The 20,078-nt window shown below is 38.1% G+C and overlaps 1 long non-coding RNA gene across 1 annotated transcript in view; it reads left to right on the top strand.

The window, feature by feature from the left end:
• The window catches only part of LOC140843600 (uncharacterized), a 29,088-nt gene extending 10,855 nt beyond the window's left edge, over window positions 1-18,233 (top strand). Inside the window, exon 2 of the long non-coding RNA XR_012121465.1 lies at window positions 18,047-18,233. This is a non-coding gene — a long non-coding RNA (uncharacterized lncRNA). The remainder of the gene's footprint in view (window positions 1-18,046) is intronic.
• The last annotated feature ends 1,845 nt before the right edge of the window (window positions 18,234-20,078 follow it).

Raw genomic sequence — 20,078 nt, 5'->3', positions numbered from 1 at the left:
CTTCCCTGAATTGGGGAAATTTTCAGCAATTATCTCCTCGATGACACTTTCTACCCCTTTTCTTTCTCTTCTTCTTCTGGTACCCCTATAATACGAATATTGTTCCTTTCGGATTGATTACACAGTTTTCTCAATATTCTTTCATTCTTAGCGATCCTGTTTTCTCTCTGTGCCTCAGCTTCTAAGTATTCCTCTTCTGTAATTTCTATTCCATTTACTGTCTCTTCTACTACTTCCAGCCTGCTTTTAAATTCCTCCGTTGTATGTTTCATTTCAGATATGGAATTTCTTAATGATTGAATCTCTATCTTAAATTCGTTCCTTAATTCTTGAATATTTTTCTGTACCTCCATGGGCATGTTTATTATTTTTATTTTGAACTCTCTTTCAGGAAGATTGGTGAATTCAGTTTCATTTGGCCCTTTTTCTGCGGTTTGTGAGATTTTGGTCTGAATCAGGCTCTTTTGACATTTCATATTTCTATGAGGTGCCTTATAGTGCCCAGAAGCTCTGGAGCTCCTAGCCCCTAGAGTGAGGTTGGGGGTCATAGGGGAGTGGCGCTGGTGCCTGGGGGGAGGAAAGATATGTTTCCTGATTTCCAGCTGCAGTGCCTGTCTCCAGTTCCAAAGTCAGTGGGAGGAGCATAGAGGTGTAAGCCTCTGTGCTTTTCATCTCTAGCTATTGTAAGCAGGGCCTCCCTCTGGCTGGCCTGATGCCAGCGCAGTGACTGCCAGTTTGTGAGCCGGTGCCGGCAGGTCTGGAGGAAGATGCAGCAGGCTGCATGTCACACTGGGGGTCTTGGAGCTGAGTAACCAGCCTGGGGGATGGAGCACCTGAAGCTCCTCAGAGTTCCCAACCTGCTGGGCAGAGTTCACCCAGACAACCTTGTTCACTTATCCCTTCTCCTGCGCAGCAAGCTATGTGCAAACCCCGTCCCTTCAGCAGCCCTCTCGTTGCTAGGAAGCCTCTCAGACTGGCTGCCTTTCCTTTGTCCCAGACCGGCAGAATGTGGATCCCCTTCCTTCACAAATGGCCAGAATCTGTCTCTCAAGCACTTCGCCTATCCAACTCCCCCAACCCCACCAGCCTCCAGACCACCACACAATGTAGGTTTGTGCTCCAAAGCAGACCTACAGGGCTGGGTGTTCAGCAGTCCTAGGCTTCCACCCCCTCCCCGCTCCATTTCTCTTCCTCCTGCCCATGAGCTGGGGTGGGGAAAGGGTTTGTGTCCTGCCTGATCAAGGCTTTGGTACGTTACCCTGTTTTGTGAGGTCTGCTCTGTTTGTGAGGTCTGTATGCAGTCTGGTGCAGCCTTCCCTCCTGTTGCTGTTCCAGGGTTAGTTGTATCAACTATATTATCGTACTATATATGGTTTTGGGAGGAGTTCTCTGTCTCATGTCTCATTCTGCCATCTTGAATCTCAAATGGTATTTCTATTTTTAGTTTTTTGAGGAACCTCAATACTGCTTTCCACAATGGTTGAACTAATTTACATTCCGACCAGCAGTGTAGGAGGGTTCCCCTTTCTCCACAACCTCACCAACATTTGTTGTTGTTTGTCTTTTGGATGGTGGCCATCCTAACTGGTGTGAGGTGATACCTCATTGCGGTTTTAATTTGCATTTCTCTGATGACTAGCGATGTGGAGCATCTTTTCATGTGTCTGTTGGCCATCTGAATTTCTTCCTTGGGGAAGTGTCTGTTCAACAACTCTGCCCATTTTTTAATTGGCTTATTTGTTCTTTGCTTGTTTAGGTGTGTGAGCTCTTTATATAATTTGGATGTCAACTGCTTATCGTATATGTCATTTATGAATATATTCTCCCATACTGTAGGATGTCTTTTTGGTCTACTGATGGTGTCCTTTGCTGTACAGAAGCTTTGTAGTTTGATATAGTCCCACTTGTTCATTGCTGTTTTTGTTTCCTTTGTCTGGGGAGGTATGTTCATGAAGAAGTTGCTCATGTTTGTGTCCTAGAAATTTTTACCTATGTTTTCTTCTAAAAGTTTTATGGTTTCATGACTTACATTCAGGTCTTTGATCCATTTTGAGTTTGCTTTTGTGTATGGGGTTAGACAATAATCCAGTTTCATTCTCTTGCATGTAGCTGTCCAGTTTTGCCAACACCAGCTGTTGAAGAGGCTGTCATTTCCCCATTGTGTGTCCATGGCTCCTTTATCACATATTAATTGACCACATATGCTTGGGTTTATATCTGAGCTCTCTAGTCTGTTCCATGGCCTATGGGTCTGTTCTTGTGCCAGTACCAAATTGTCTTGATTACTATAGCTTTGTAGTAGAGCTTGAAGTCAGGAAGTGTAATTCCCCCCACTTTATTCTTCCTTCTCAGGGTGGCTTTGGCTACTCAGGGTCTTTTGTGGTTCCATATGAATTTTAGAACTATTTTCTCTAATTTGTTGAGGAATGCTGTTGGTATTTTTATAGGGATTGCATTGAATCTGTAGATTGCTTTAGGCAGGATGGCCATTTTGACAATACTAATTCTTCTTATCCATGAGCAGGGGATGTGTTTCCATTTATTGGTATCTTCTTTAATTTCTCTCATGAGTGTCTTGTAGTTTTCAGAGTATAGGTCTTTCACTTCCTTTGTTAGGTTTATTCCTAGATATTTTATTCTTTTTGATGCAATTGTGAATGGAATTGTTTTCCTGATTTCTCTTTCTGCTAGTTCATCATTAGTGTATAGGATTGGCAATTCTTTTTTAATGTTTGGTAGAATTCAACAGTGAAGCCATATGATCCTAGGATTTCCTTTGCGGGAAGGTTTTTTAAATTATTGATTGTGTCTCTTTCCTTCAGTATAGGTCTATTCAGGTTTTGTATTTTTTATTAAGTCATTTTCTGAGTTTGTATCTTTCTAGGAATTTTTCTATTTCATCCACATTACCTAAATTTTTGGCATGTGATTCTTTTTTTTTTCACACTTTATGTTTATTTTATTAAAGTCATTAATTTCTGAGATTCTCTATAGGGCAAAGAAACCTTCATCAGATTGAACATGAGGGCATGACTCACTTAAAGCATCATTACATTACCTGGTGGAATTCTAGGTACAGTGTTTTGACTGGCATATAAAAACAATTCCCCAGATGTTTTCAAAAGTCTCACTTTGTCTACCTCTCCATGATCTCTCTCTTTTTTATCTATCAAGTGTCCACCTGCATGTCTATCTACTCCATTTATCTCAATTGTCAATGGTAAAAAAAATTTTTTTTTTTTGAGAGGGCATCTCTCATATTTATTGATCAAATGGTTGTTAACAACAATAAAATTCTGTATAGGGGGGTCAATGCTTAATGCACAATCATTAATCCATCTCAAGCCTAATTCTCATCAGTCTCCAATCTTCTGAAGCATAACGAACAAGTTCTTACATGGTGAACGAATTCTTACATAGTGAATAAGTTCTTACATGGTGAACAGTACAAGGGCATTCATCACAGAAACTTTCGGTTTTGATCACGCATTATGAACTATAAACAATCAGGTCAAATATGAATATTCATTTGATTTTTATACTTGATTTATATGTGGATCCCACATTTCTCCCTTTATTATTATTATTTTTTTGATTTTTAATAAAATGCTGAAGTGGTAGGTAGATGCAAGATAAAGTTAGAAAACATAGTTTAGTGTTGTAAGAGAGCAATTGTAGATGATCAGGTGTGTGCCTGTAGACTATGTGCTAATCCCAGCTAGACAAGGGCAATAAAACATCCACGGATGCAGAAGCTTTCTCTCAAAACAGGAGGGGGTGAGGTTCTAAGCTTCACCACTGTTGTTCCCCGATTTCTCACCTGATGGCCCCCCTGCGACTGTGCCTGTCTTAGGTTGTTCCTCCCTTGAGGAATCTTACCCGTCTCTGGCTAACCAGTCATCTTCCGGGGCCATACAGGGAAATGTAAAGTTGGTAAGTGAGAGAGAAGCCATATTGTTTGAAAAGGTTAACTTTTTACTTCTTTGCAGATTTATGCTCTGTGGCTTCTATGCCCAGCACTTGTCTCGAGGTATCTTTACCACCTGGAGGAATTATGATACTCGGTAAATTTGATATGAGGCACAAATTCTATTTAAGGGTTGTAATTAGGAAGGAAGAAGAAAAGCTATAGAGGTAGCATATGGAAGAAAACATGGGAGGATTGATTATTTCTTTGACATATCTTCTTGTAGAGTACCTTAAGTATGTATAGGTTTTAAACTACTAACTAACTTGCGCACACATATTAACATAATAGGAATACGGTGACATAAACAAAGCAAATCTATAATTACCAGCCATCTCCAGTGAAGCCAAGAAAATCATTTAGGCACCCTAGGCATTTGTGAAGATTTGTCTATGATATGATGGATATTGTCCAACTGTACTTGAACAGTCTGAGAGAAATCAGAGAGATTAAAGCAACCCATTTCTGGAATCTGTTCACATCCCATATGTTCTTTTAACCGTAGATAGTCTATAGTCGTAAGATTTTGGAGCGCTACAACTTGCACCCCTCCCAACTCCTGGTTGAGTTCCAACGGTACAGATCCGGTCAAATTCATTGTCTCACTGTATGCACATGCCAGCCTAGACATCTCCCTCCTCATTCCTATGGCAAGTCCAGGAAACGGTGGGGTGGACGCAGCCACAACCGCAGCATCGCCCTGATCCCTGTGGAGGCTTTTTGATGATCATCCCCCGGCACGAGTCCTCCAGAGAGTGCTGATGCCTGAAGCTCCTCCTCATATCATATCTTAGTTCATTTTCTGGGTAGCCAAGCTAGGCCTTGATCTTCTGCATAGAAACAAACAGACCCTTTGCCCACACTTTGACATGGCATGTGATTCTTCATAATATTCTCTTATAATCCTTTGTATTTCTGTGATGCTGATGGTAATATCCCCTTTTATTCTTGATTTTAGGAATTTGAATCTTTTCTCTTTTATTTACATCAGTCTAGCTAAGGCTTTGGCATTCTTACTTATCTATTTTAAAAACTAACTTTGGGTTTCATCGATCAACTCTACTATTTTCCTATTCTTTATTTCATTTATTTCCATTTTAATATCTTATTTTCGTCCACCTACTTTCTTGGTCCTCTTTTTCTGTAGCTTAAGTTGAAAAAGATTTTAGATCTTTTTCCTTTTTTTTTTTTTTTGAGAGGGCATCTCTCATATTTATTGATCAAATGGTTGTTAACAACAATAAAATTCTGTATAGGGGACTCAATGCACAATCATTAATCAACCCCAAGCCTAATTCTCAACAGTCTCTAATCTTCTGAAGCATAACCAACAAGTGCTTACATGGTGAACAAGTTCTTACATAGTGAATAAGTTCTTACATGGTCAACAGTGCAAGGGCATTTATCACAGAAACTTTCAGTTTTGATCACGCATCATGAACTATAAATAGTCAAGTCAGATATGATTATTCATTTGATTTTTGTACTTGATTTATATGTAATCCCACCTCCCTCATTATTATTATTATTATTATTTTTAATAAAATGCTGAAGTGGTAGGTAGATGCAAGATTAAGGTAAAAAACATAATTTAGTGCTGTAAGAGGGCAAATGTAGATGATCAGGTGTGTGCCTATAGACTAAGTATTAATCCAAGCTAGACAAGGGCAACAAAACATCCACGGATGCAGAAGATTTCTCTCAAAACATGGGGGTGAGGTTTTAAGCTTCACCTCTGTTGATCCCCAATTTCTCACCTGATGGTCGCCCTGCGACTGTGCTTGTCTTAGATTGTTCCTCCCTTGAGGAATCTTACCCATCTCCGGCTAACCAGTCATCTTCCGGGGTCATACAGGGAAATGTAAAGTTGGTAAGTGAGAGAGAAGCCATATTGTTTGAAAAGGTTAGCTTTTTACTTCTTTGCAGATTTATGCCCTGTGGCTTCTATGCTCTTTTTCCTTTTTAATACACTCATTTATTGCTATGAATTTCCCACAAGCATTACTTTCACTGCATTCTGTGAGTTTTGATAAGTTATATTTTCATTTTCATTCATCTCAAAGTATTTTCTTTTGCAATTTCTTCTGTGACCCATTGGTTATATAGAAGTGTGTCATTGAATTTCCACATATTTATGAGTTTACCAAGTTTCCTTATGTTAACAATTTCTAATTTTATTTCACTGTGATTGGAGAACATACTTTGCAATATTATAATAGATTAAAATTATTAAGACTTATTATGTGGCCTAGGTTATGGTCTATACCAGAAAAAGTTTCATGTGCACTTCAGAAGAATGTGTATTCTGCTGTTGTCAGAGGGACTGTTCTATACATATCTGTCAAGTCTAAGTGGCTTGCAGTGTTGTTCAAATCTTTCCTATCCTTGTTGATCTTGTCTAGTTATTCTATCCACTATTGAAAGTGGTTCAACAACATGGTTCAAATTTCACTTTCCATGGTATATGAACTGTGAAGTGAAAACTTCCCTGCTAGCTTGTCAGTACACAAGCCATAAGCCACTTCATGAACATGCATCATCATTAGTTAGTTACCAATCATGTCACTTCTCTCAAAGTCTTTCAGAGATTGGTCACTGTGCATCTCTTACTCAGTTTTCACAGACAGCAAAATGTAATGCCTCTGTCTTCCAGTAGCCCATGTGACATTTACAAAAATGGAAAATAAATGGAGAGAATTGGCCAACAAAAATTGCAGAGAAAAAAGAAACAAAAAGTGATAATGCAAAAAGTGGAATTCGAAGTGAATATATTGGAGTTTAGAAAATATAGCTAAGGGAATGTTGACACTGGAGCCATTCTAGAAACTCAGGATAAGCAACTAAAGGAATTTAGTAAAGGTGAACTTATTGCCATAAGTGAGAAAAGTGACAAAAAGGTGAAGATGTCCCAGAGGAAGTGATGCCAGAAAAAAAAAAAAAATCACATTAAAGGAACTCTCAGATATTTCATGGCATTGCAAGTGCAAGGGATAAAATGAATCTTGGAAGATGATCCAGATATAGAAAGAAGCCTAACAATTTACCAAGGCACAGAAAATATACTCACTTTGTATTTTAAATTATATGACAAGAAAGCAAGCACTGTTCTAACTGTTGTTGATAATGTTTTTAAAAGAAATAAGACTGATCATCTACATTTGCCCTCTTACAGCACTAAATTATGTTTTCTACCTTTATCTTGCATCTACCTACCACTTCAGCATTTTATTTAAAAAAAATACTAATAATAATAAGGGAGAAATGTGGGATTCACGTATAAATCAAGTATAAAAATCAAATGAATAATCATATCTGACTTGATTGTTTATAGTTCATGATGCGTGATCAAAACCGAAAGTTTCTGTGATGTGACTGCCCTTGCACTGTTCACCATGTAAAAACTTATTCACTATGTAAGAACTTGTTCGTTATGCTTCAGAAGATTGGAGACTGTTGAGAATTAGGTTTGGGGTTGATTAGTGATTGTGCATTGAGTCCCCTATACAGAATTTTAGTGTTGTTAACAACCATTTGATCAATGAATATGAGAGATGCCCTCTCAAAATAAATAAATAAATTAATTAATTAATTAAAAAAATAAATAAAAGAAATAAGACACTTAATTTCCCCAAAAAGAAAAAGAAAAGAAAGTGGGATATTGAAGGCTTCAACTGTAATCATTAAACTTTTTCCCCTTTAATTCTGTCAGTTGTTGCTTCATGTATTTGACTCATTTTTTTGTCTTACAGTATGTTTTGTCTTAGTATAGACAAACTAGATCTCTTTTGGCTAATCTTTGCATCATATATCTTTTTTCATTTTTCTACTTTCAGCTTATATGTCTATGAATCTAAAGTGTGTTTCTTATAAATAGCATATAATTGGATCACGTTTTTTATCCATTATCCCAGTCCCTGCCTTTTAAGTGCCATTTACATACAGTGTAATTATTAATAAAGTAGTATTTATGTCTGCCATTTTGCTACTTGTTTTTTTATGTCTTGTGATTTTCCTCCTCTATTCCATCATTATTGCCTTCTTTTGTGTTAAAGAGACATTCTACTGTACCATTGTAACCTTTTTTTTCCCTTTTTTACTTTTTGAGGTATTTTCTTAGTGGGGATTACAATTAACATGTTAATTTGTAAAAACATAATTTGCATTAATACCCACTTAATCTCAATAGCATACAAAAGCTTTCCTCCTATGCCATTTTTTCCTTCTCCTTTGTGCTGTTAGCATCATACAAAGTTACATCTTTTACAGTGTATACCCATCAACATTGATTTATAATTACTGTTTCATGCAAGTTTGAAAGACTATAATAGTGTTACAAACAAAAATTACATTTATACTTTTATATTTACCTATATATATTTTACCTTTGTAGTTATTTTACTAATGTTTTTAATTTTTTCATGTGGATTAATTACTGTCCGTTGTTCTTTCAGCCTGAAGAACTCCCTTTAGTATTTCTTTTATGTCAGACTTGCTAGTGATGAATTTTTTCCATTTTTGTTTATCTGGGGATGTCTTAATTTCCCCTTTATTTTTTAAAGATAGTTTTGCTGGATACAGAATTTTTGGTTGACAGTATTTTTCTTCTAGTACTTTGAATATGTCATTTCAACTGTCTCTGACCTGCATGATTTCTGATGAGAAATCCTAACAAGGATCCTTCTATGTCATGGATCACTTCTATCTTGCTGCTTTCTAGAGTCAATCTTTGTCATTGTCTTTTGACAGTGAGGTTAAGATGTGTGGAGGTATGGATCTGTTTGAATTTTTCCTATTTGGAATTTGTTGAACTTCTTGGATGTGTAGACTGATGTTTTTCATCAAATTTGGGAAGTTTTTGGCCATTATTTGTTCAAACATTCTTTCTGTATCTTTTTCTTCTCTACTTTCCTTCTGTGGTACACTTGATGGCATATCACAAGTCACTGAAGCTCTGTTCATTTTCTTTCATTCTTTCTCTTTGTTCCTCAAACTGGATAATCTCAGTTGTGCTGCCTTCAAATCCACTGTTTCTCTTTTCTTGTCTGCTCACATCTACTGTTAAGTTCTTCCAGTGAATTTTTCATCTTAGTTATTGAACTTACCACCACAAGAATTTCCATTTGGATCTTCTAAAAAATAATTTCTATTTTTTAATTGATGTACTCTTTTTTTCTCAGACATTATTCTTTCATTTAGTTCTTTAGACATGATTTATTTTAGCTCTTTAAATATATTTTAAATGGTTAATTGAAAGTCTTATCTAGCAAATTCAGGCCTTTCACAGGGACAGTTCCACTGACTACTTTTTTCCTGTGAAAGATCCATATTTTCCTGTTTCTTTGAATATAGCACAAGTTTTTGTTTAAAACTAGACATTTAAAATAATATAATATGGCAACAATGAAAATCAGGTTCTTCCCCATCTCCAGGTCTGTTTTTTTCGTTTTGTTTTGTTTTCCCAGGTCTGTTTTGATGCTGTTTGTTGGTGGTGGTAGTGGGTTGTTTAGTGGCTTTTTTGAAATAATTCTGTAAATTTTGTATCCTTTGTAATGTGTATCCAGTAAAGTCTTTGCTCAGTTAGCCTAGTGGTCAGCTAATTATTGGTCAGAGAGTTCCTTAAGTGCCTGGAATCAATAAATTTTTGCCAAAGGACTCTGAATGCATTTTGGGGCATGCCTACAGCAGTCAGCCACATAGTTTACAGCTCTGCCTTAAGCTTTACTTCCTACTTGTGCAGAGCATCAAGGTTAGTCAATGGTGATAGTTTAAGAGCTTCTCAGGTCTTTCCTGACCATTCACAACCTTAAAAATGTACATGGCCTTTTAGACTCCCAGGAATATGTCAGAATATATCAAAACTTCCTGGGGACATCACAGTCCCCAGATTTTCCTTTAGAAATATTTGGTTAGCCTACTTTTTTTTTTTTTACCCCCTGTGTGGTTATCCACCACCACAGGCAGATGCAGTGTTGAAAATTTGCAAATAAATATAGGCAAATATAACATGTCAGGTAGTAGCAACTACTGGGAAAAATGAAGCAAGACAAGGATAGAATGATGGTGTATGAGGTGTAAGGCGGTCAAGAGATCATTTTGAAGAAGGCATCATTTTGGCAGTGATTTGATGGTAATTAGGAAACGAGCCATGTGTATACCTCATAGAAAAATCCAAAGGTTTTCAAAATAGGACCATGCTTGGCAATCTGAGGAAAGGTGAAGAGCTGTTGTTGGAAAATAATGAGTCACAAGAAAGGGGTAGTTTAGATCAGTGTGGTAGCAATAAAGGTGGTGATGAGTGGTGGAAGCCAGGATACATTTTTAAAGATAGAGGATTTGCTACTTCAACAGGATTTGTTGATATGGGATGTTTGAGAAAGACAGACACCAAGGATGACTTTAAAGGATTTGGCTGAAAAACAACTGGAAGACATGACATCAGCAAAAATGGTAGAGTGAGAACCCCCCAAAATCCACTCTTCCATAAGATGAATGAGAACACTGGCAAAATTGTCAGGATCAACTTTTTTTAATTTTGGAAAGTAACCAAAGCTTTACAACATTGAAAAGGGAGTGTTTATGCAAGAAAAATGGCTGAATTTCAGTAAGAACAATGAATTATGTGGCATTTTAACTTGCTCTATTCCCATCTTCCCCTCTCCCCAGCTCCATGGTAACCTTGAAAACCAAAAGCCTGCAATCCTGGTGAAAACCAGTAGCCTAGCAGCCACTGGATCCCTCCAGTAGATTGAGCTCATTCAGTGGAGTTAGAGCTCATGCAGTGCCTCATTCTCAGAGAATTGTCATTATTTGACGTGTCTGGTGGTTCCTAAGATCCTACTCAAGGCCAGCTTTATTTGACCTGACTCAGAGCTTGCAGACAGCCCTTCCTCTGAGGACATTTGTTTAAAACCTTTGCATTTTTCTATGAGGTATACACATGGCTCGTTTCCTTATTTCCATCAAATCATTGCCAAAATGATGCCTTCTTCAAAATACTTCCCTGACCACCCTATACCTCATACACCATCAGTCTATCCTCATCTTGCTTCATCTTTTCCAAGCACTTGCTACTACCTGACATGTTATATTTGCTTATATTTATTGTCTGTCTATTCACATTAGAATGTAAGCTCATAAGGTCAGGTGCTTGTCCACTGTGTTCGTTGTTTTATCTTCAGTGCCTAGAGCAGTCCTGCCTCACATTGGCACTCAATAAATTTTGGTTGAATGTATGCCAAATCTTTCATTTGCTTCCCCCTGTGCATCTGATAGTGTCCACATATAGACAATATTAGTGGTCCCCTTTGCCATCTGCCTTCAGCTCATGCAGAACCCCAGTATGACTTTGGAGGAAGGAAAAACAGTGTATTTATTCCTCAGGTGCCTTTCTGCCAAATTGCCTCAGGTTTACCATGTCCTTGGATCCCAGACTTCTAACTGTCTCTCCAAAGGTAACCCTCTTTACATGGAGTCTGTCTTTCCAATAATGATGGGCTACTCTCCTCCTCTCTTTTGTCCTCAGTGTTATAACAGCTTTTATGCTGTTACTCCTATCAGAATAATGTACTATCTTTTGTGGTTTCCCTGCACCCACCCATACTTTTGTAAATAAACCCATCTGATATCATTCTAATTTAAGAGTGACATCTTTTTCTTTAGGTCCCTGCCCAATAAAGATGAATAATGGTAAGAACAACTCTATGAAGTAGACATTATTATCATCCCCATTTTACAGATGAGAACTCTGAGGCCCAGAAACATTCAGAAACTTACCCAGATTTCTTGCTAGTTAGTAACAGAGTCAGCATTTACTTTGGGGAAAAATTATAGGGGAATATTTTTATGACAACAGGATAGAGAATGATTCATAAACAAAACTAAGAACGCATAACTATAAAAGAAAAGACTAAAATTCTTTATATCAAAAGAAACCATAAACAAAGTGAAGAGATAAGTCACAGACTAGAAGATATCTGCAATCCAAAGGATTAGTATATAGACTGTCCGTAAAGGATTAGTATATAGACTATAATAAGAACTCCTAGAAATCAATAGGAAAAGCACAAACAACATAATAGAAACAAGGCAAAGATTAAGAAGGGAATTCAAAGAGGAAAAAACTTGGATAATAAGCATTGAAAAGTTGTTTAACCTCTCTAGTAATCAGGGAGGTGGAAATTAAAATAATGAGATTCTATTTCATACTATTTGGCAGATGAAAATCAGTAAGTGTAATAAGTGTTGGCAATGATACAGCTAGTGGGAATATTTGGAACAACTGCTTTAGAGAACAATTTGACAACACCTCACAAAGCTGAGGATACTTACACTCCATTACCTAGTACAGTAATTTTACTTGGAGGAGTCTCCCCTAGAGAAATATTTATACTTGTGCCTAAGGAGACATGCATACAGTGTTCATTGCAACTCTATTGGAAACTGTCCCTCAATGCAAAAATGAACTACCATACAGCAGTTAAAATGGATTCATTACATTTACATTTATCAACATGAATAAGTCTCAAAAACATAATGTTGAATGAAAAAAGCAAGTTGAAAAAGAATATGTAGAATATGGTGCTATTTAAAACTATAAAAATATGCTATGCAATGTTGTGTATAATTTATAGTATACATATTTGAGAGTATTTATATTTGTTATAAAAGTGTAAAACACAGAAATGGCTTTTTAATAATGTGCTTATGTCTGTGCAAGAAGGAGTGGGAAGGAATGGTAGGTAGAGCTGTGTCTGTACCTGAAATTTTTTTTATTAATAATTTTACTTTATATAAGTTTACATTTTTTTATAGCCCTATTGAGGTATAACAGATATAAAATAAAGTACACATACTTAAAGCATACAATTTGATAGACTTTTACATATGTATGTACCCATAAAACCACCACTACAATCAAGATAACATATATATATCACCCCCAAAATTTTGCTTCTGTCCCTTTGTAATCTATCTCTCCCACTTACCCCCTTCCCTCACCTGTCTCCAGGCCACCATTGATCTTTCTATTACTTTAGATTAGCTTTCATCTCCTAAAATTTTATAAAATGAGGCAATAGGTCCTTTTTTAAAAATCTGGCTTCTTTCACTCAGAGTAATTATTTTGAGATTCATCCATATGTATGCATGTATCAGAAGGTCATTCTTTTTTTATTGCTGAGTGGTATTCCATTATTTGGATATACCACCAGTGTATACAAATCTTTCTACAAACATATGCTTTCATTTTCTTTATAAAATACCTAGAGTGGAATTGCTGACTCATATGTTATATAAGTATTTATTTTTCTAAGAAACTGTGACCTGTTTCCCAAAATGAATGTATCATTTTTCATTCCCACCATGAGTGTATGAGAATTCCATTGGCTCTGATAGGTGTGTGGTGGCATCTTATTGCAGTTTTAATTTGTACTTCCCTAATGACTAATAATGTTCATCTTTTTTAACAGAGTATTTGCCATCCACATATATTCTTGGTGAATTGTCTGTTCAAATCTTTTGCCCATTGGTTTGTCTTCTTATTAAGTTCTAAGTTATACAAATAATGGAGACATACAAATCCTTTGTCGCACATGTGTTTAGCAAATATTTTCCCCCAGTCTATGGCTTGTCTTTTTATTTTCCTAACAGTGTATGTTGAAAAACAAAAGGTTTTAATTTTGATGAAATCCAAATTGTTGCTTTGTTATGGTTAATTTTATGTGTCCACTTGACTGGAACACACAGGGTACCCATATATTTGGTCAAACATTATTCTGCGTGTGTCTGTGAAGGTATTTCTGGATGGGATTAACATTTGAATCAGTAGACTAAGTAAAGCAGATTGATCTGCCCAATGTAGCCAGGCCTCATCCAATCCACTGGAGGCCTGAATAGAACAAAAGATGGGGTAAGTGAGAATTCGCTTTCTCTACTTTCCAGCTGGGGTGTCAGTTTTCCAGCACTTGAACTGGAACTTACACCATTGGTTCTCCTAGTTCTCAGGCCACTGGACTCAGACACAAACTGTATCACTGGCTATCCAGGGTCTCCAGTTTTGGGATTTCTCAGCCTCCATAACTGCATGAGCCAATAATACTAAATAAATTCATTATAATAAATCTTCACGTATATTTTGGTACCAAGAGTGGTTCTAGAGGAACAGAATGTTAAGGATTAGTTTTCTGGACTGGTTCTGGGGTTTCTGAAATTGACTCTCTAATCTTATTAGATATAAAGACACTAATGACTTTATTTCCACTAGTAAAATGAGTAGTGATAGGATAGTCCATGATGTGAATTGTTGCAGACAGAGCAAGAAGCTGGTTGACTGTGTATATGACACTTTAATTTTTAGAAAACTAATGAATATAATAAAGTTGGCTGGTTGCTCCTAATGTCGCTGGACAAAGTGGTGGGAGAAAAAGATGAGCTCAAGGATTCAAATTCCCAGCTCAATTACCACATAAATGACCTGGAGGCTTCTATGTGCCCTGAAGGAGTATCACTGGCTATCCTTTATCTCCTGTAGCTGCATGGCTGAGATTGCTGAAAATCAAACCCAGAATCTCATTCTGTGACTAGCTGAATTACAACACAGGTTGAATTCTCAGCCTCACAGGGTGTCTACTGTTAAAGTGAAGGCATTGATTGGGAAAGGATGGGATCCTTTAAGAAGGGATGGGTATGTGTGGGAAGACCGTGAAGCTGGGGACAATGAGCCCCTAAATCATGATGAATCTTCCTCACCAGTGGAAGAGACCTCCCTCCCCCAGCAAAAGTGGCCTCCCACCTGTGGTATTGGCCTCTAAACCCCCTCCCCTCATTTCAGGGGATTAACCATGCATTGCCTGAGGAAACTTTAATGGCCTGCTCCTGAGGTAGTTGCCATGTAAGACACGGCTCATTCTCCTCAGGACCCACTTCCATACCCCTCTTTGCTTCTGGACCTATAATTAGACTCAAGTCTCAGCAGGCCCCTAAAAATGAAGTATGAAGTGTGACCCAATGAGGACTCCAAAAGAACACCTTGAATTTTCTGAATTCTGAGAACATGTGTGGGAATAATGGTGGAAGGAATATAAAGTTGAATCAGGTCAAATTTAATGATACGGGCTCATTAAACAGAGATTCTGTATTTAATATTGCAGCTCAGGGAGTTAGAAAGGGCTGCCAAAATGTGTTGGCTGGCTGACTTAAACATGGACCAAAAGATAGCCCACAGTGAGTGAACTGGAATAGCCAGACATGCCTTGGTTTAATGTAGTGGAGGGGATTCAAAGGCTTAGGGAGACTGGACTATTATAGTGGATTTGTCATTTAAGATTTACCTGCAGAGACATATTTTACTAATACTGTCAGAAATAAATTTGTGAGGGGAGCCCCAAAATCCTTGGAGAAGTCTTGTTTTTCTCTATAGGTCAGACCTTCAGTGGGCACTGCAATCACTGAGTTGGGAAACCTAAATGCAATGGGAATAATTGGATCTTGGGGTGGCAGAGGCCAAGTGGCAGCACTCAGCCACCAAAGGCAAGTTAGGTATGGCTACCATAAGGATAGCAGAGTCAAAGCAGCAATCAGAATAGTCTAATTCTCAGAGACCTATAGCACTGGCTAGTTGATCATAGTGTTCCTAGAAGTGAAAGTGATAAGAAGCCTACTAAATTTTTTACTTGATCTGTACAAGGAGAAAAGTCCTAAGTCAGGTAAATAAGTCTAACCTGAATATAAAAACAGAGTCATGGCCCCTCAATAATTCCCACACTTGACCTGTTTAGATTCAGAACCCCTTGAATTAAGGGGAGGCTGGGTCCCCTTGAAGAAGGACCCTGGTGCACTGCCAAAAATTATACTGTTAATCTTTCTACCAGCCTTCCCCAAAGGGGCCTAAGCCTTTTACCAGTGTAACTGTGCACTGGGGAAGAGGAAATAACCAGATGTTCCAGAGACTACTGATTCTGAACTGACACTAATTCCAGGAAACCCAAAATGTCACTGTGGCCCACCAGAGTAGGAGCTTCTGGAGACCAGATAATCAGTGGACTTCTAGGTCAGGTCCTTATCACATTGAGGCCAGTGGGTCTTCAAACTCATCCTGAGGTATATTTTCCCAGTCTCAGAATGCATAGCCCATTCAACTTGCCTATTTGGCCTACGAGGAAGACAAACAGATCTTACAAAATGATAGTGGATTATTGTTAAGTTTAACCAGGAAGTGCATCCAATTGTAGCTGCTGTAGGAGATACTCATTGCCTGAGCAAATTAACACATGCCCTGGTACCTGGTATGCAACGATTGAGCTGGCAAATACATTTTTCTCTATTCCTGTCAATAAGGCCCACTAGGTGTTTTCTTTAAACTGGTAAGGCCAGCAATATACCTTCACTGTCCCACCTCAGGTATATCAGCTCTCTAGACCTATGTCATAATTTTGTCCACAGGGAACTTGATTGTCATTCCTTCCCACAGGATATCACACTAGTCTATTATACCGATGACGTGATGCTGGTTAGAGCTAGTGAGCAAAAAGTAGCAACTACTGTAGATTGATGGGTTAGACATTTGCATGCCAGAGGGTGGAAAATCAACAATTCTAGGGTCTTCTTTCTCAGTGAAATTGCTAGAGGTCCAATGGTGTGGGGCATATCAAGATCTCTTCTAAGCTGAAAGACAAGTTGTTGCATTTGGCTCCTTCTACAACAAATAAAGTGGCACAATGCCCAGTGGGCCTCTTTAAATTTTGTAGGCAACATATCCCTCATTTGGGTGTTACTCCAATTCATTTATTGAGTGACCCAACAAATTGCTAGTTTTGTATGGTGCCCATAAGAGAGGGCTCTGCAACACATCTTGTTCAAGCTGCTCTGCCACTTGGGTCACATGATCCAGCAAATCCAATGGTGCCTGAAGTATCAGTGAACAGGGATGCTATTTGGAGCTTTTGGCAGGCCTGTACTGGCAAAGTGCAGCATAGGCCCTTAGGAGTTTGGAGCAAAGCTTTGCCGTCTGTAGGTAACTACTCTCCTTTTGAGAAACAGGTCTTGGCCTGTCATTGGACCTTAGCAGGGATTGAATCCTTAACCATGAGCCACCAAGTTATCATGGTGGTAACTTCAGCTACCCATCATGAAGTGGGTATTATCTAACCCACTGAGCCATAAAGTTGTGTGTGCACAGCAGTACGCCATTATCAAATGGAAGTAGTATATAGGCAATTGGGCCTGAGCAGGCCCTGAAAGCACAAGTTACACGAGGAAGTGGCCTGAATGCCTATTGTCCCCAGTCCTGCTACACTGCTTTTCTCTCCCAGTCTGCACCTATTGCCTCATGCAGAGTTCTCTATAATCAGTTGACAAAGGAAGAAAAGACTTGGGCCTAGTTTACATATAGTTCTGCACAATATGCAGGTACCACTCTGCAGAAGACAGTTGCAGCACACAGCCTCTTTCTGGAACACTCCTGAAGGATATTGGTGAAGGGAAATCCTCCTAGTGGGCAGAACTCCAACCACTGCCCTGGTTCACTTTGCCTGAAGAAGAAATGGCTAGATATGTATTATATCTCTATTCATGAGTTGTGGTTGATGGTTTGGCTGGATGGTCAGAGACTTGAAAGGAACATGAGCAGAAAATTGGTGACAAAGAAATTTGGGGATGTATGTATATCAACCTCTCAAAACAGGTGAAAAATGCAAAGATATTTATGTGTCATTTGAATGCTCACCACAGGACAACCTTAGCAGAGAGTTTTAATAATCAAGAAGATAGGATGACCTGCTCTGTAGATACCAGTCAGCCTTCCCCAGCCACCCGTCATTACCAAGTGGGTTCATGAACAAATTGGCCATGGTTGTATGGATGGAGATTATGCATGAGCTCAGCAATATGGACTTCCATTCACCAAAGCCAACCTGGCCACAACCACTGCTGAGTGTCCAGTATAGCACCATTTCCTGCAGTAATCAGCCAGCTACCTGGCGGCAGGTTAATTACATTAGACCGCTTTCAGCATGGGAGGGGCAACATTTTGTTCTTACTGGAGTAGACTTACTCTAGATATGGATTTTCCTTCCCTGCACACAGGCTTCTGCCAAAACAACTATCCACGATCACAGCCAAAGAAAGTGCATCAGTGGGCCCACGTTCCCCACCATCCTGAAGCAGCTTGTTTGATAGAACAACGTAATGTGCTTTTTAACTCAGTTACAGAATCTGCAAGTGGCAATACCTGATTATTTTTGGTGACACATATAAATACAATTGATCTTTGCATGTCGACTTTGTATACTGTTAACCTTACTATACTCGCTTATGAGTCCGTGATTTTTTTTGTAATATCCACAGGATTTTCTGTATAAACAATCATGTTATCTATGAAAAAAGACAGTTTTATTTTTTCCTTTGTAAAATATATGCTTTTTCTTTCCTTTTATTTCTTTATTGCACTATTTAGAATTTTGAGTACAATGGTGAATGTAAGTGGTGAGAGCAGATATCTCTATCATTTTAGTGCATTTCTATTCCAATGATTCATATTTAAAAAATTTTTAATTCATGTGAAACTTAAAGGAAAGATGCAAGAATAGTACAAACAACTTCTTTTCCCCCTGAACCATTTGAGAGTATGTTGATGACATGATGTCTCATCAGCAATGAATACTTAGTGTATGGTTCCTACCAAGTAGAGCATTCTCCAGGAAATTAATATTTGATACACTACCATGTAATCCATGGGCCTCTGCAAATTTTGCCAGTTTTCCCAAAAATATTCTTTAGAGCAAAAGGATCCAGCCCAAGAGTGATCACATGTTGCATTTAGCTGTCATGTCACTTTACTCTCCTTCAGTGTGGAATTGTTTCTTGACTTTTCCCCGACTGTCATGACCTTGACACTTTTAAAGATTACAGGCCAGTTATTTTGTAGAATGTTCCTCATTTGGGTGTCTGATATTCTCTCATGATTAGATTCAAATTATGCATTTTTTGTCAGGAATTACAGTAGAAGTGATGTGGTTCTAAATGCAGTCAATCAGCCTATACATTACTTTGATTTGCCCCACTAATTATAATGTTAACTTTGATCCTTTGATTGTGGTGATGTTTGCCAGTTCCCTCCACGGTAAAATTATTCTTTCTCCTTTTATAGTTAATGAGTATTTTGTGGGAATGTCCTTTGAGACTATGAAAATATCCTACTGCTCATCAAATTTTCACCCACCGGGCTTAGTATTTATTGATATTTTGTGGCTTAATAATTACAGTGATGGTTACTAAATGTCATTTTCTAATTCCATCATTCCTTCTACATTTATTAGTTGACATTTTACTGAGAAAACCTTTTACTTCTCATTTATTAGTTTTTTGCTATGAGAATGATTCATACATTCCTGTTTTATTCAGTGGGTTCTAATCCTTTACTGTTATTATATACTGATGTTAAAACTGTCCCAGATGTGGCCAGGGGAATCACCTTCAAGCTGGCTCTTATAATTAATTCTTCTGACACATTCCCATCATTATTTTGAGCATCCACACTTTCCTGGAACAGCCAGATATTTCAGGTTCACCTTATACTTTCCCTCCCCAGCCCTTGAACCAGCCCTTTCTCCAAGAAGCAATGGCTCTTTTTAGTGGAGAAACCAGATGTGATCAGTGCTCTCCATGTCACTATTCCCAGGTCCTCTCGGTAAACAGACTTAGTGGGGGAAATGAAGTATATGTAGAGATAATTATAGTTCACCCTGATACCTCCAATTCTAACCTAATGTTAATAGGATTCATTTTTATTTTCTCCTTTTCCATAATTGAGACCCTTGTCTGGCAGAAGAAACCTGGCTCTCTTTATCCTCAATATGTTTATTTATTTGATCAATCCCCCTTTTATATAACCAATCTTGTAGCTGCCCCACTATGGATGCCTGCTTAAGCTCCAAGACCCCATGCCAGGTTCCCACAATGGTGACCCTGCATAGAATCAGAATCCTATTCACCCTCCTCAGGCTCCAACACCCGACAATAGGCCACTGTTGCTGCTTATCTAACATCCTACATTCCCCACCTTATGGCTTTTAGACTGAATTATTCCTAAGGAAGGAGGAAGAGGAAAAAAAATCCT

Source organism: Manis javanica, chromosome 10, assembly GCF_040802235.1.
Source record: "Manis javanica isolate MJ-LG chromosome 10, MJ_LKY, whole genome shotgun sequence".
NCBI lineage: Eukaryota > Metazoa > Chordata > Mammalia > Pholidota > Manidae > Manis > Manis javanica.
This window is presented reverse-complemented; position numbering and strand designations above follow the sequence as displayed.